This window comes from Megalobrama amblycephala, linkage group LG1 (assembly GCF_018812025.1).
Source record: "Megalobrama amblycephala isolate DHTTF-2021 linkage group LG1, ASM1881202v1, whole genome shotgun sequence".
Lineage (NCBI taxonomy): Eukaryota > Metazoa > Chordata > Actinopteri > Cypriniformes > Xenocyprididae > Megalobrama > Megalobrama amblycephala.
The window spans coordinates 44,942,376-44,958,219 of NC_063044.1; the positions used below are offsets into that span (position 1 = coordinate 44,942,376).

At 39.1% G+C, this 15,844-nt stretch overlaps 1 protein-coding gene across 2 annotated transcripts in view; it reads left to right on the plus strand.

Annotated features, from left to right (window-relative positions):
* Positions 1-317: 317 nt before the first annotated feature.
* LOC125271270 (trinucleotide repeat-containing gene 6A protein-like) overlaps positions 318-15,844 on the plus strand; it is a 67,139-nt gene continuing 51,612 nt past the window's right edge. For both annotated transcript variants that reach the window (XM_048195384.1, XM_048195377.1), the window contains exons 1-2: positions 318-436; positions 1,059-1,180. The gene's annotated coding sequence lies outside the window, so the exon portion shown is untranslated. The remainder of the gene's footprint in view (positions 437-1,058; positions 1,181-15,844) is intronic.

Genomic DNA, 15,844 nt, shown 5'->3' on the forward strand with positions numbered 1-15,844 from the left:
TTAAACATGTTTTTAGTACATTAAGAGAGAGGAAATGTCATTGCTGGCGATGCAGGCCTCACTGAGCCATCGGATTTCATCAAAAATATCTTAATTTGTGTTCTGAAGATGAACGAAGGTCTTACGGGTGTGGAACGACTTGAGGGTGAGTAATAAATGACAGAAATTTAATTTTGGGGTGAACTAACCCTTTAATTTCAGTCCACATCACGATTAATTTTAGGAATGAAACATCACCAGCCCATGAGCAGGTTCCTCATCTTGCCGCATCCGTACAGGACAGCATCTCCCCCTCCCCGTTTCTTTTATGTTTTTACACCACAAGATGGCGCACAAAGTTATTCAGCCCCGGAAAAAGGTGCAGCATTCCAGCAACAGACACGAACGCACATTGTAGAAGCATCTTGTGGAGAGCAAGTTCAGAGAGCAGAGTCAGGTATTTAAGGTTTGCTGCAATTCTCATTTGCTCTTTTCAGAAGGCAAATATAAAGGGCAAAAGTTCTTCACTTTATTGTAATCCAAATTGCTGAAACAAAGTCGGTGCTTTACATGTTGACAACAAACAAGCCAGCCTTGGAGGCTAAATTGGCACGTTATTGAAATCCATACAACATGCTCTAGTCTATTGCATGTTGAAATTCTTTAAGAAATACATTTTGGGTAAACTACAAAATGATCTTCAACTGACTTGAGAAGACAGCATCAAGTAGTAATTAATTAGTAATAAAAATAAGAATTATATGAGTCAGTCATCTCTGGTCAGTTTTTGTAGTTTACCCTAAATGTATTTCTTAAAGAATTTCAACATGCAATAGACTAGAGCATCTTGTATGGATTTCAGTAACATGCCAATGCTCATAAAAATTTCAGCCTCATATATTTATATATTGTTAGATGAACCAAAGTAAACATAACAAAAATGCATCAATTGGAATTGAGCTGAAGAAAGAGCATTCCTTTGGTGAGCTGGCACAGTGTTGATGGTTGGCACCAGCATATTATATGTCCTGTGTGTGTCCTCAAGAGAGGGTTTACCCCCCTTGTGTTGTTGCTTCCAGTTTCCTCCAGTCTCCCCCTGCCGCCATGTCTGGCACTGCTTTCGGTGTGCTGAGTGTGCTATAGTCTGCTAAAACCTGCTGCCATACACTGCGCTCTGGGAGTCCTTTCTACTGCATGCCAGGTAAGGGCAAACCCTCCACCCTGCTGCATACATACTTATACATTCAGAGGAAAAGAAGGCTGGGAATAGATATGGGCCCGCCACTCTCTTTTTACATACATATATACAGTATAATAAATAGAATTAGTACAGATCATATGGCGTGAGAAGCAAGCAAGAATACAGGGCAACTTTGCCCGTTTGCCAAATTGATGTGTTTTTGTTTGTTCTTGAATATTGTCCAGGATCTGGCAATATGTGGTGACATAGTTGCATATTCGGTTTTTGTGGCTGTGCCTGAGGTTCACTGCCCTGATTCTTTATAAATATAATTGTTAAACAAAGATGCACCTTTTGTTAACATTTTAGCACATACAGTGACTTCCAAAAAGATCACATGGGAATTTATTTATGTATTTTTTATTTTTTTTTAGTTCTGATTTCTTACTCATCCATGTTTTCACCCCCTTTTGAGTCTTGTCTGGTACTGTGTCCAGGCTCCATGCCAAGTCTGCCTCATTAAGGTGAAGCATATGCAGATCTGTTTTGTTTAAGCTAATGATGACCCTTATTTGTTGTGTCTGGTCTTCAGTGATTGGTGAACGTTCGAGTATATTTCTAAAGGTGGATGTTTTCTGTTTTCCTTTATGCTCTTGTCAGGAAATCTCTTGTGAATGTATGTATTTTCAAGACAATCTCATCTTTGAAGATTGAACGTTTTGAGGTTGCTTGTGGGGAGGTGTTGTTTCTTTCACATTGCCTTTGTGTTTTAATTTGTCTTGTAATTGATTCGTTCATCATGCCAGTCGGACGCCTGCATCCTGTCATTCTATTTGCTGGATCAGCACTGCTATAAAGGCCAAAGTCGATCTGTATCGTGCACACTATATGCTAAAACATCCTTTGGTAAACATGGAGGTTCACAAGAGCTTGCGACTCAGATGACTCACAATACAGCAGCTTCTTTAATGAGTGTGTCTGGTCTGGCAGTGGATCTCTGAAGGACTCTCCACTCACCTGGCACAGACACACAGATTCAGTGCCAGCAGCATTCGGGTAGCCTCCATATGTTTGGCCTGTCAGACTCTTAAAGCATCCCACATACTGGCAGTAACTCTGTCTTTATCTTTATCACGTTTTAAAACTAACACTCACAAGAGCCAAGAAACTTTGAAATTGATATTTTGTGCCCCGAATCCAACAACCAATGGTTTCAGGGTTAAAGTACTTTTAACATAATGTAGCTAATTGTTACTCAACAAAACAAGAAAATTGAATATTTTGAATTGAAAGACTTGGAACCACACACGTGATAAGGTCTATTTTTATGGGGTGGGGGAGCTTAGAGCTTGACAGATGTCATTATGATGTGTCAATGTTTGTAAAACAGCTTGGTGAAGATTAAAGTCATCACGAAATAGAAGATGCAGAGTTTTAAATGAGAAAAAATGGAGGACGGGACTTGCTTGTGAATTGACTGGATTGTTGGATGGTTGTGGTTTGCCCCGCCCTCACGCCAGTAAACTCGTCATCAGAGAAGAGAAGACATGTTGCTGCAAGATGGAGCGGATTATTTTTTATTAAAGATTATGAGGGCACATGAATTTAAAGGGTTTGTCCACCCAAAAATGAAAATTCATTAAGTACTCGCCCTCATGTCGTTCCAGACCTTTTTTCATCTTCAGAACACAAATTAAGATATTTTTGATGAAATCCGATGGCTCAGTGAGTCTCCATTGACAGCAAGATAATGAACACTTTCAGATGCCCAGAAAGCTACTAAAGACATATTTAAAACAGTTCATGTGACTGCAGTGGTTCAACCTTAATGTTATGAAGCGACGAGAATACTTTTTGCGCGCCAAAAAACAAAATAATGACTTTATTCAACAATATCTAGTGATGGGCGATTTCAAAACACTGCTTCATGAAGCTTCGAAGCTTTACAAATCTTTTGTTTCGAATCAGTGGTTCGGAGCGTGTATCAAACTGCCAAAGTCACGTTATTTCAGTAAACAATGCTTCGTTAAGTCATAAGTGTTTCGAAATTTCAATGGTTCATCACTGGGGGGTGTGACTTTGGCAGTTTGATACATGCTCCGAACCACTGATTCAGAACAAAAGATTCATAAAGCTTCGAAGCTTCATGAAGCAGTGTTTTGAAATCGCCCATCACTAGATATTGTTGAATAAAGTCATTATTTTGTTTTTTGGCGCGCAAAAAGTATTCTTCGTCGCTTCATAACATTAAGGTTGAACCACTGCAGTCACATGAACTGTTTTAAATATGTCTTTAGTAGCTTTCTGGGCATCTGAAAGTTAATTATCTTGCTGTCAATGGAGGCCTCACTGAGCCATCAGATTTCATCAAAAATATATTAATTTGTGTTCTGAAGATTAACAAAGGTCTTACAGGTGTGGAACGACATGAGGGTGAGTAATTAATGACAGAATTTTCATTTTTGGGTGAACTAACCCTTTAATAAAAAATAAAAAAAATACATGCACAGACAAATCATTTATAATAAATGCTGCAACATTCCATAAAAAATAAGAATTGTCCTTTTGTGTTCCACAGGTTAAAGGTCCCGTTCTTCGTGATCCCATGTTTCAAACTTTAGTTAGTGTGTAATGTTGTTGTTGTAAAATCTGTAAAATTTTAAAGGTCAAAGTTCAATGCCAAGCGAGATATTTTATTTAACAGAAGTCGCCTACATCGAACGGCCAGTTTGGACTACATCCCTCTACTTCCTTCTTTAATGACGTCACTAAAACAGTTTTTTGACTAACCTCCGCCCACAGGAATACACAAGAGTTGCGTTTGTAGAGTGTGTTTGTCACCATGTCGTCGAAATGCTGTTATTTTCATCCCGCAGTCCAATCACCGGGTCTGACTCCGGCTGAAATTGATAGGGTAAAATTAAAGACGTTTACAATAACACTGAGCGCGTGCATCTCCACGTTATGGTAAGAGGCGTGACTTTTCCGGGCACGGAGCGCTCAGAGCTGACGAATCACAACACAGGCAAGCGCTGGCACAATCAGAACTTTCTGAAGGAGGGACTTCATAGAACAAGGAAGTCATCAGCCCGTTTTTATGACAGTGGAAACAGCGGTATACAGATAAGTAAATTATGTGAAAAATACTGTGTTTTTTTTACACGCGAAACATGAACACATGTTATATTACACACTATAAACACAATCAAAGCTTCAAAAAACACGAAAAACGGGACCTTTAAAGAACAGCATACAGGTTTGGAATGACATGAGGATAATTACATGCTGACAGAATTTAATTTTTTTTTGTAAACTATCCCTTTAAGCAATATGTACCAATTGTACCAACCCATAGTGTAGCAAATGTAGTGAATGATGCAGAGAACGACCTCTTCTGCCTGAAATTTGTAATCACAGGACAGAGTTTGAATGGAACATCATAAAGATTTCTAAACTTCCTCTCACAAAATGAAATTTGATCTGCTTTACTTGGTTTACTATAGAATAACATGGAAGTATGGTGATTGCTTAGACTCTAAATCAGTGCTGGGTGGCAGTATTGTCTCCTGTGCATAGGCTCATACCAGGCCACAAAGCACTATTATGTGTGCGGTTGCTTTGGTATTATTCGAGCTGCTGCCTCTGGCTGTTTCTCTGTCTGTATCTGTGGCTGCAGTGGTGAGAGGTGCTGATTGCTGATCTCCTGTTTGCCACCACTGCTGCCTGGCCCCGCCTTTGACCAGAGCTGTGCATGGAATTTCAATGAGCTTTGTGAAGGAAAGAGACGTTGTCTGCCTCACTGTGCATGTCTGGTTGGTTTCATAGCTGGTTCTGATGTTGGGAGGTTTTTGCAAGCTTAGTTTTCCACTGGTTTATTTTATTTTGGAAGGCAAACAATGATGGGCACTGCGATTATTGGGACAGGCTTCCTTTGGATGGATCTAACAAAACCTGTCAAGAATATGTTCACATTATATTTCACCTCAAATGCAAAAAGAAATAATGTTTTAAGAATTTTTTAATGTTTTAAGAATTACATTTTTTCACCCCCATTCTCTTTGCTATAATGCAGAAGAATCTAATTCTGAAAAATTAATTAATTAATACTCCAGTCTTCAGTGTCACATGATCCTTCAGAAATCATTCTAATATGTTAATTTAGTGCTCAAGAAACAATTCTTATAATTATCACTGTTGAAAACAGTCATGCTGCTTAATATTTTTGTGCAAACTGTGATTTTTTTTTATTTTATTTTTTTTTTAGGATTTATTGACGACTTGATTTATTTATTGAAATACAAATCTTTTGCAGCATAATAAATATCTTTACTGTCACTTTTGATCAGTTAAATTAATCATTGCTAAAAAAAAAAAAGGTTCCTAACCTTTAATTTAGGTAGTAATTTAATCCAAGTATTCCAGTAATGAAAACCACTTTGAGAATGAGAATTTACACAAAAAATGTTTCTTAATAAATATTACAATATTTTTATATTTTTTTTATAATATAAGTATATATTTTTAGATTTTATTTGTCAATTTATAATATAATATAATATAATATAATATAATATAATATAATATAATATAATATAATATAATATAATATAATATAATCATTTTGATTATTTACACAGTGAAATGTTACTCTAGGTGTTCAGTTTCGATCTCAGGCATGTCTTATAACTTCAGATAAATGCCCGTCAGATCATCAGCTGTAGTTGAGCAGAGCAAACTTTAAGGTCTTTAGGTCCACCAGATTGTGGTATGGTGAGTGTTGGGCAAGAGCAAAGTGTCAAAGCTGTTATCTGAGTGCATGGCAGTGTGGAAAAGTGCCTGTGTGCATTTAAACAATGGTGGTTTTGTCAGCCTCTCACCCTGAATCAGAGCAAGTTAGTACTAGGACAAGTGTGTCTGCTTGCAAGGTATCCGTTGCATGTGTGACGCAGTGTTGAGCTCGCCTTGCAGCAGCTCAGGAGTGGCAAACGGCCCTGCTGATTTAGCTGTTAACAAAGGCAAGCATTCAAATGAATTAGGCTCTGCTCCAAGAAATGGGATGGGGTTGGGGGTGGAGGGTGGCTTAGCTGATAAATATTCATTGAAACTCAGGCATTTCTGCAGTGTTCTCACTCTCTCACGCCAGGGTTCTTTCTCTGTCCCCAGCTCCTTTCATTCTCCCTCTTTCATTTTGATCTGCATGCGTGATGCCACCTGCACAGAGAGGCTGAGGGAATCAAATAGGAACCAGAAGATGGTGCCCCCTGGTGTTCCCCTATCTTACTCTCCATCTCACTGTCTCCCTATATTCCCAAGGTACTCCTAGCCTGGGGAGTCTAGGTTTATCACGTGACCCTTTCGCCCATGTTCATGTGACCGTGTGGATTTTTGCTCGACACCACGTGTCGCCGAGCCACCTCAAAAAGAGGAAGGAAGAGCAATTTAAATAATAAATGGAAAAATTCTGCTATTTCACTGCATGTCCCCCATTACCTGTTGTCAGGCAGGTTGTTTGAGCGTATGTGTCAGCATGTGCATGTGTGTGTCGCTGGAGCGGCGTCTGTCAACAGCCTGACTCTGATTATGTGCTGCAGCCACTTGGGTAAGTTCCCTGACACTCGCATGCATTCGTTTGTGCTCCTTCATAGTGAAGTCATTGTCATGCGTGGTGTGTATGCAGAGCCCCCATGTAAATATTGCTATGCTGTCACTGAAATCGAAAGCATGGCGCAGTAACAGTGGGTTTGCTGTTAGGCTCTGATGTGCGCTCGATCGCAGACTCTTTTGAAATGGACAAAAAGACCTTTTGTTTAACCTCGCATGATTGTTTCTCTTCTGTTTGGGGTTATTACATGCTCTGGTGTTGTTCATTGTGACCTATATTATATATTAGCTATGTTACTCGTGCTGTATTTTACTGAATTGCGTGTGTTGTTTGAATATCCACCTGAAGCTCCACAGAAACTGGGGTAGAGAATGTACTGTTGTTTGGAGGTTGTAATGCAGTAAGTGGAAAGTTTGAGACCCATTAGACCTAGTGCTTATTATATCTCATGGGAGAAGCATGTGCTCATTGGGTGATCATTCTCAGATTAAATTATACAGAGCTGTGTGAGCACTTAATGCATTCATTCTTGTGGGCGCATTGAATGCTATTTATTTTTCTGTGTTAATTTTACATATGACCGAGAAAGTATATATATATATATATATACCACTCGAGTTTGGGGTCTGTAAGATTTTTAAATGTTTTTGAAAGAAGTCTTTTATGTTCAGCAAGGATGTTTATATTTGATCAAAAATATAGTAATATTATTACAATTTAAAGGAGCTATTTTGTATTTTAATATATATTAAAGGCATAATATATGATTTTTGGATTAAAATATCCAAAAACCACTAGAACAGTGTTATATATTTTGTTGACTTGAGAACTTACTTTATCCCAGATGTTTCCAAGAATGTTTAAATCCAGAGAAATAAGTAATTTTTCCATAGGACACTGACCGTGTCCGTGCGTCGCCTATCAATGACATCATACCTGCATTACCCTTGGTTTTATTTTGTAGAAACCATGGAAACACCAGTGACGCTTTTATATATTATATGTTTTATTAGACAGGGAGCAACTGTTTGGAGACATTTATAGACAGAAAATGAATCATTGTTATCAATTGTTCTTATTGTTTGAATCTCGTTTTCTTAAGTTACTGCGAGTACCATGTTTTACCATGACTAATATTGATCTGGCTTACTGCAGTTTGCATTAAGTGTCTCATAGGAGCCGCCGAGCAAACGCACCGAATAGCACTATAACTTTCAACACACAAATGTATCTAATATGATAAACAGTGCTGCTTTACCCCACATACTCTTGACCAGAAGAAGCAGAAGCGGCGACTGTGGCATAATAAAAGTTCTGCTACTGTCGAGCCGTGTGTCGTGCTCGTCTCTCATTAGCAATCACTCTAGCTGTCTCGTTGCGCTCCCACCACACTCGGCCCTGCGCTGCTTAATACTACAGTAAAGTTATTAATCTGATCCATGAACATGATTTCTGTCCAAGCCATATCCCGGTTCTTTTCCACCGGCTGTGAGATGAAAACGACATCTTCTAAGACTCCGAGCTCAATCTCGCCGTCATCAAGCTACGCCTTTGTTTTGAATCAGCGCCCTCTAGTGGCGAAATACTACATAGTGTGCCTTTAAGATGTAATTTATTTCTGTGATGACAAAGCTGCTAAATATTTTTGTGGAAACCATGATACATTTTTTTGAGGATTCTTTGATGAATAGAAATTTCAAAAGAACACAATTTTTAAAAATAAATAAATAAATAACTTTTGTAAACCTATAAATGTCTACTTTCAGTTTTGATCAACTTAATACATCCTTGCTGAATAAAAATATTTCTTTCAAAATCTTACTGACCCCAAACTTTTAAAAGTGTTTAATAAATGAATGTTTTATCACCAAATTCTTATTAGTAAATTTTATTGATTGAGATTTCAGAGGTTTTTAAACCACTAATAGTTAATCCTGGAACACACCAAGCCGACGATCGGACGTCTGGCAGTTTTTGTTCATTGGCTGACTAAGTTTTCTCAGTGTGTTCCGCGCCGTCGGCTGAAGTTGGTCCTCATCGGCTTTTTTTCGGCCGATTCGACATGTTGAATTGGCGTCGGAGCTCGTCGGTCAGTCTGGCCATCTGATCATTCTGCTGGTACGGATAAGCATTTCATCTTACGCAGGCGCAGAATGGACGAGCTAGTTGGCTGTCGGGTGTCGAGCGTCGGTTTGGTGTGTCAGGGACAATTTTGGACCCAGACGCTGCCGACGTGAGCCAACCCCACAGTCTGCTTTCGTCGCCATTAGTTTGGAGCCGTCGGCTTGGTGTGTTCTGGGATTTAAAGTGAAATAGTTGTCACGCTTTGTTTCTAGGCAATATTATTGTTGTGTGAATAACAAGCACACATGTAGACAACTGTGAAATCCAAAAATAAAACTGATGGCAAAAAAAAAAAAAAAAAAAGTAAACTGAATTGACAAACAAGCCATAATTGGCCTGCCAACAATTGGACTTTTTCAACTAAAGCATTAGCAGGTTTAATCCCCTGCTGTTCTAACCAGCAGCATTCGGAGGACAAAACGTCTCTAGCACTGTAGGTGTATGTTTGTGTATGTGTGTGTTTTGGCCTTCGTGCTCTGGTCTGATTATTGTTGACAGCCAGTCAGATTGTTTAGTCTGTTTCAGCAAAAGCCCCGGCTGAGAAGCAGTCGCTTCTCTTTTGGCCATTTCTGAGTCTGGGAGGAAAAAATGTGCTCTTTTATGCGTCATCCCAAGTATTGAATGTCATGCAGAGCTGCCTGGGGTTTTATGTTGCAAAGTTATGTAACTGAGTTTGAGTTGATATGCAGACTTCCTGTTGTTTAATTGCTTCAGTGTGGACAATCATGCAGAGGATTTGTTGGAAGGTATCAAACAAAGCTGGTCATTGTAAAGAAATCTCTGTCCATCTCTCTCTGTCTCTCTGTGAGTTGGGAGTGAGAACGTGTTCGCCCACACTTCTGGGAGCAGCGTTTAAATATGTGCTACATGCTTTCAACAACAAAATAAACAAAACAAAAATGACAGTAATGAGCAAACAGCAGTTAAGAAAGCATCTGATCATAGCGACATGCACGTTTGCACAAGCTCTGCAATTCGGCACTCCAGTAAAGTCACGTCTCATTTATTAATATATAGCACTTAATACAATAGATTGCTTTAAAGCAAGCAGCCTTACAGTATTAAACATGAAAAACGGTGTCAGTGTCGCTTTCAATTAGAATTACAACAGACCTTCCCTTCCCTGACATCCTAGGTTGTCTATGAAAGCCTGTAGACTGTTTTTTTTTATGTGAAGGGCTCAGGACATTTTTGCCTGTTACTGTACGAGCTCTCCTGAGAGCCTCTCTTCAGTTCTATTACATGCTCTAATTACCGTAATTTCTAGATGACACATAATGTTCTACTCGGAGCTGTTTATTTCCTCAAACTGGGAATTTTGCATTTTTATGGCAACACTATCAACAGCTAAATGAATTGGTCATTGATACAGTGGGCACGTAGTACAAGTAGGAGCTTACAAAATTCCCAGCTTTCAAGTTGTAATTACGAGCACTACAAAGATGTGAAGTTTTTATTTACGTGAAGTTGAAATCTCGTAATTATGGTAATTACGACATTACGCCGTGAACGAAAAGAATAGGAATTAATTCTAAATATAGTCTTTAGTTTTAAGTATACTTTTTATACATTTTTGTGTTTATTTTGTTATTAGAAGAAAGCATGCAGCACATATTTACATATTCATCTAAACGTCTCTCTCAGCAGTGTGGGCGGTGCAAGTATATCAGGACCTCGAACGTTCACGTTCATTCTCTTGTATGTTACGTATGAACGAGTGTGGCCAATGAGCAATAAGTTGCTGGCTGCAGTTCACTTAATGGCCATCGGTGTTGCTAATAACAAGGGTTTCTGAATTCTACTTATAGCCCCTTTAAGAAGTAAGCAGAGCCTCAGAGCACACCTACCTACTATGTAATCGCCACGTAGTTAGTTCAAAGGTTAGTTCATAGTTTGAAGGTGTTTACCAGCCAGAGTGAACTCTTCTGTAAAGTTCGCTTTGGCAAGCTGTTTCGAACTCCAAACGAACTTCGTTTCGGCCTGATTTAGTTTGAAATAATGTTACACCAGTTCGTTCTTCGATCTCACTTGAAGTATATCGGGACCTTAAGCAACTGCTGAGAATGCGTATAGCACCATGCTAAAAACCATTGAGAACAGGCAAAGACTATAGATATAGAAAGACGGTTCACTCCTATTAGTTGTGAATGGGAGAAACTGCAACGCGCAATATAGCGGAATAGGTCCCGCCAGCCAATCACTAATTGGTAAAGTCATCGCGTCACTGTAGCAGCCGTTAGAAGCTCCAGTTCCCATAGAAACCTGAGACTTGCGCTTAGGACTGCACATGCGCATTGGCTCGTCTAGCCTGAAAAATTAGCTTTTTTAATGCTGTTTGAGCATAAGAAGCAACATTTATGGGACAGTTCATGTCAGATTTTGTTGCTGATTTGAAATATGTTATTTGAGTGTGAGTTCACCAAGCAGTTTTTAAGATGTCAGGATTCGCCCATTCAAATAGATAGCACTTGGTCTTAGATGCCCGAAATAGCTGCCCAGACAAGTTGCAAATATGGCTGCCGGGTGAACAGACTTTCATTGAAAGGGACTTTAGGTTAGCAAGCCTATCAGATATAAACCACTGAGAACACATTAGCGACTGTGATTAAAATCATTTTTAATTCTAATAACATTTAATTCACACCAGTAAAAGGAAACTTGGAGAAAATATCCCAACTTTTTCTTTATCTTGGGGGGAAAATTTTTACCCTCAAGCTTGGAACATTCAGTCATCAGTGAAATATTTTAATGAAAGTCATTCATCCAGAGCTCAGTCCTGTTTTCAATCTAATTTCTTTTGCAGTGATTGTTATGAATGTGCAGAATCCCCACTTGGACACACTGTGTATACAGTGCCGTCAAGACAGATTTACAAGCCTCAATATTCAAGCTATTTTCAGCATTGTGATGAGGGATTGTTTAAAAACATCCCAACCATGGTGCTGTCTTTGCCAGCAAGAAATACCAACAGTGCAGTACTGTTCACACAGCCGCATATCTTGCCAAAACCCAGTCAATAAAGCCTGTTTTTAAAAGCTTGTATGGCACTGTTGTACGTAAACCATCTCGACTGATCCTCGGGTTTTCAAGAACAGAGTTCATCCAAACTCTATGTCCTTTAGTCATGTCCAAGGTTTGGTACACCAGCACTTCACACCACACATCCTGAATAGCTGCTTCTCTCAGAGACCTGTGTTTTTGTTTAAAGCCATAAAGGCAGCACTGAGCTTTTGTTCGTTACAGAACATGAGCCGATCGCAGCTTGGCACGCTCCCAGCAGCCTCCCGACTCTAAATACAGAGAGGTCTTTCATCCCTGCTCAGAATCTTCCTTACAGCAGCCAAACGTTGCACAGAGCTACAGCCAAGTGCCATCACTCAGTCCACACTGTGATTAATGCGCTCGGCAGACAAAACAGCACCGCATCTGGAAACAGCGGAAAGCCTGTTTTATTGCTCATGACTTACTCCCGACCCTGTTTTTAAATGCATTGGTATTAAGTGGCTGGTCAGTGCTGTTTTTAGATTAAAGGAGGTCTCTACTGTGTTGCAGTGGGTGGGTATTGATTTGCTGGTCCATCTAACAGGTGGCATGTTTGGGGAAATTTGGTCAAGTTTCCAGTGTGGCAGCATGTCCCAGCTAAACAAAAAGTGGCTAGTGTTTGGCCGCGCACAAAGACAGGAACAGCTCTACTTTGGCCATTGTACAGACAGCCCGGTTCTTGAGAAAACGGCCCTCACTTTCCCACAGAGAGGTTTGTGTTGTAATATGAGAAAGAGAAAAGAGAGAGCTCACTTCCATGACAACCATGACATCATCACAAACCAAACACTCTCTCTGCACTGTGCACATCCACTTGGTGCATGGCCTTAAGGAAATGGAGATTAAAGAAAACGACGCCAAGTCCTAAGTGCTGTTTAATTTGGACTGCAGACGTGGCCGACTGAATGTGTAGGAGTATGCAGAGGCCCCAAAATGTATTTGCGTTTCAAAGTTTCAGTGTTTTTGTTATGAAGGAAATATTGAAACAAGTTGCATTTACTTTAAAGCAATATAGCACAAACTCAAAAAATACATGAGATGCACTACAGTTTGTACATGTTAAACATATTTTATTTCTATGACATTTTTAACTTTAACAAAATTTTTGCTTGTCTTGCACATCCAGTGTTTATTAGACTCTGACAGATATTTCCCTCCATGTGTATTGTAACCATTGGAAATGATCTGTGTGTGATTATGTTGGCTTGGGTCTGAGTCATTAGTGAGAGGAAAGCTGTTAGTTCATTGTTTAGGTTTTGGAAGGACTGCTGTTAATATTGAATATAGGTTAGTATCGTTTTTTTCGATGTCTAAATACTCCATCCTGTCCCAGTTGAATATGCAGAGTCAACTAAAAGTAAGCCATTTACAGGTTGATCCTAAGAAATACTGTGGCTCTACTGCGATTTTAAAACATTGCTCTGTGTGTTTGAGCAGCCTGACCAGCCCAGCCAAGCATCAACCAAAGGTGTGAGTTTGGGGTGGGACTATGTGACTGTGAGTGTTTGGGGAAACCTGTTTTGCAGAAATTGTTACACTTCACCTTTAACCTCCCTTACGACTTGAATGTAACTTAATATGCACATTGTTTAGGTAAGTATTGTACTTCTGTTTCAACAATGAGAGTGATTATCTATGAGTATGTGTGTTTATGTGCATGCAGAAGTCAATAGGTCAGTAGTTCTTAGGCAAAGGTTCGGTCAAGGGTAAAGGCTACTTTGTGCTCAGACAACAGATCAGACGGGCAAGTGTGATGGGGTCAAAGGTGAGCTCATTAGGCTCAGATCAGTTTCGGTTTAGCAGAGCAAGACATACGAACACCAAGGAGCATCAAATTCAAACAATACACTCTTTGTCTGAAGTCTAGCCAGGACTATTTACGAGACCACTGCTATTTACTTTTGGTTTTAATGAAACTGTTATTTGTATTGGTGCCACTAGTTTATGCCAGTGTTAATGTAAAATGATTAAATTTTTTGATTATCTTTGTTACATCCCCAGTCTGAGGTTGGGGAAGCTAACATAAATAAACAAAGTGACTTTAATTCATTTTGACAATCTTAATTGTTCAAGACAGGTCACATTTAGTTTATCACAACTGGTTAATTTGTTTACTAAGGAAAGCAAGAACTGATAAAATGTGTACCTTGAATGCAATGTAAGTTGCTTTGGGTAAAAACGTTTGCAATGAATAAATGTACATGTTTTGCCACCCACTTTTTCATTTTTTTCCCATTTTACAAGGTTCTAAGCAATGAACCAAACTAACCAGATCTAAGATGAATCACAACATTACTAAGTTTAAAAAAAAATGGGAAAAGATACAGGTAAAATATTGTTCTTCAGTTCTTTTGTAAGGCAGTGATCTACTCATCCAATCATGAATTGCAAAATAGGACAAAAATGGTTCAATATAAAACTATTGCTCAACAGTGATTGAATATAAGTGTACAACACTATATATTACACTTCTTCTTTATTTTTGTAATATTTTTGTATTTTATTTATATATTAGCAAAGTCCCTTTAAGACAAGTCATTTCACTCGGCGGCCATCTTTGAAACGCCTCTCGGGCATCCTGGGCATCATGCAATCTCTTTGAATGGGGAAACATCAAATTCTCCAAAACTGTTCGCCAAACTTACGATTAAATTTCATATTTGAAATCACCAATGAAATCTAACAACAACCGGCTCATAAATTTAGTTTCTAAACGCTTGAATCATGACAAAAAAACTGTATTTTTCATGCTGGATCAAACTAATGCGCATGCGCAGACCTAAATGCGCGTCTCTTCGGAGGCGCGCGTCTGACTGTTTCTATAGAAACCGGTGATTCTAACGGCCGCTGCAGTGACGCAATGACTTTACCAGTCGGCGATTGGCTCTTATTTAGAAGGCGGGACTTATTCCGCCATATTGCGCGTTACACTTTCTCCCATTCAAAACAATACGAGTGACACGTCTTGTGTTATTCTATAGTCTTTGATATTAGTCTATAGCAAGGGTTTCCAAACTATATCCTGGAGAGCCACTGTCCTGCAGAGTTTAGCTCCAACCCCAGTTAAACACACCTGAACCAGCTAATCAAGGTCTTATACATACTAGAAACTTCCAGGCAGGTGTGTTGAGGCACGTTGGAGCTAAACTCTGCAGGACAGTGACCCTCCATGAGCACATTTGGACACCTATATAGTAATATACCATTATTGTTAAAAAAATCTGTTTCTCTGTGGAGAATGGAAACAACCATTTTTTGTTGCGCAAACAAAAAAGTATTTCCATGGTTTTTGGAAATGTACTAGATTGTTTAAACATGTATCATGGTAGTATCTTCTTTCAAATACCTTGAAGGTGAAGATAACATGGTAATTATTCAGTACTGTGATAAATATTGAAGAACATTCATATGAGACTAAAGCAGGTGGGACACGAGAGGGGTTGGTGACACGTGAGGTGTGTTTGGCCTTCCTAAACCGAAGGTGTAACACATTCTTCCAAAGCTATTTATGTTCTTTCAAGACAGGAAGATCACTTTTGTAGAACTCTGTGAATTAACTTCTATTTCATGGGCAGATTCATTGTAAAATAAGAGCAGATAATCAGGACACATGCATCAAATCAAATGTAATCAGGCTTGGCATTTGTAACGTGTTCCTGTTCATGTGTGCTTTGTATAAGCACGGTCCTCATGGGTATCATGCATGATACGAGTGTTACATTTTACTCATCTAGGGTTGAGAATGAGGTGAAGAAAGAGGAGAAGGGAGCGTACAGAGTGTGTGAGTGGATGAGGAGATGTTGTATACGCCTGGGGCTGAGAAGAGAGAAAATGAAACTGGCATACAGATGGATTTTTTCCTCTGCCTACAGCTGTGCACAACTAATGTAACCCAGTTACCATAATGAAATGAAGTA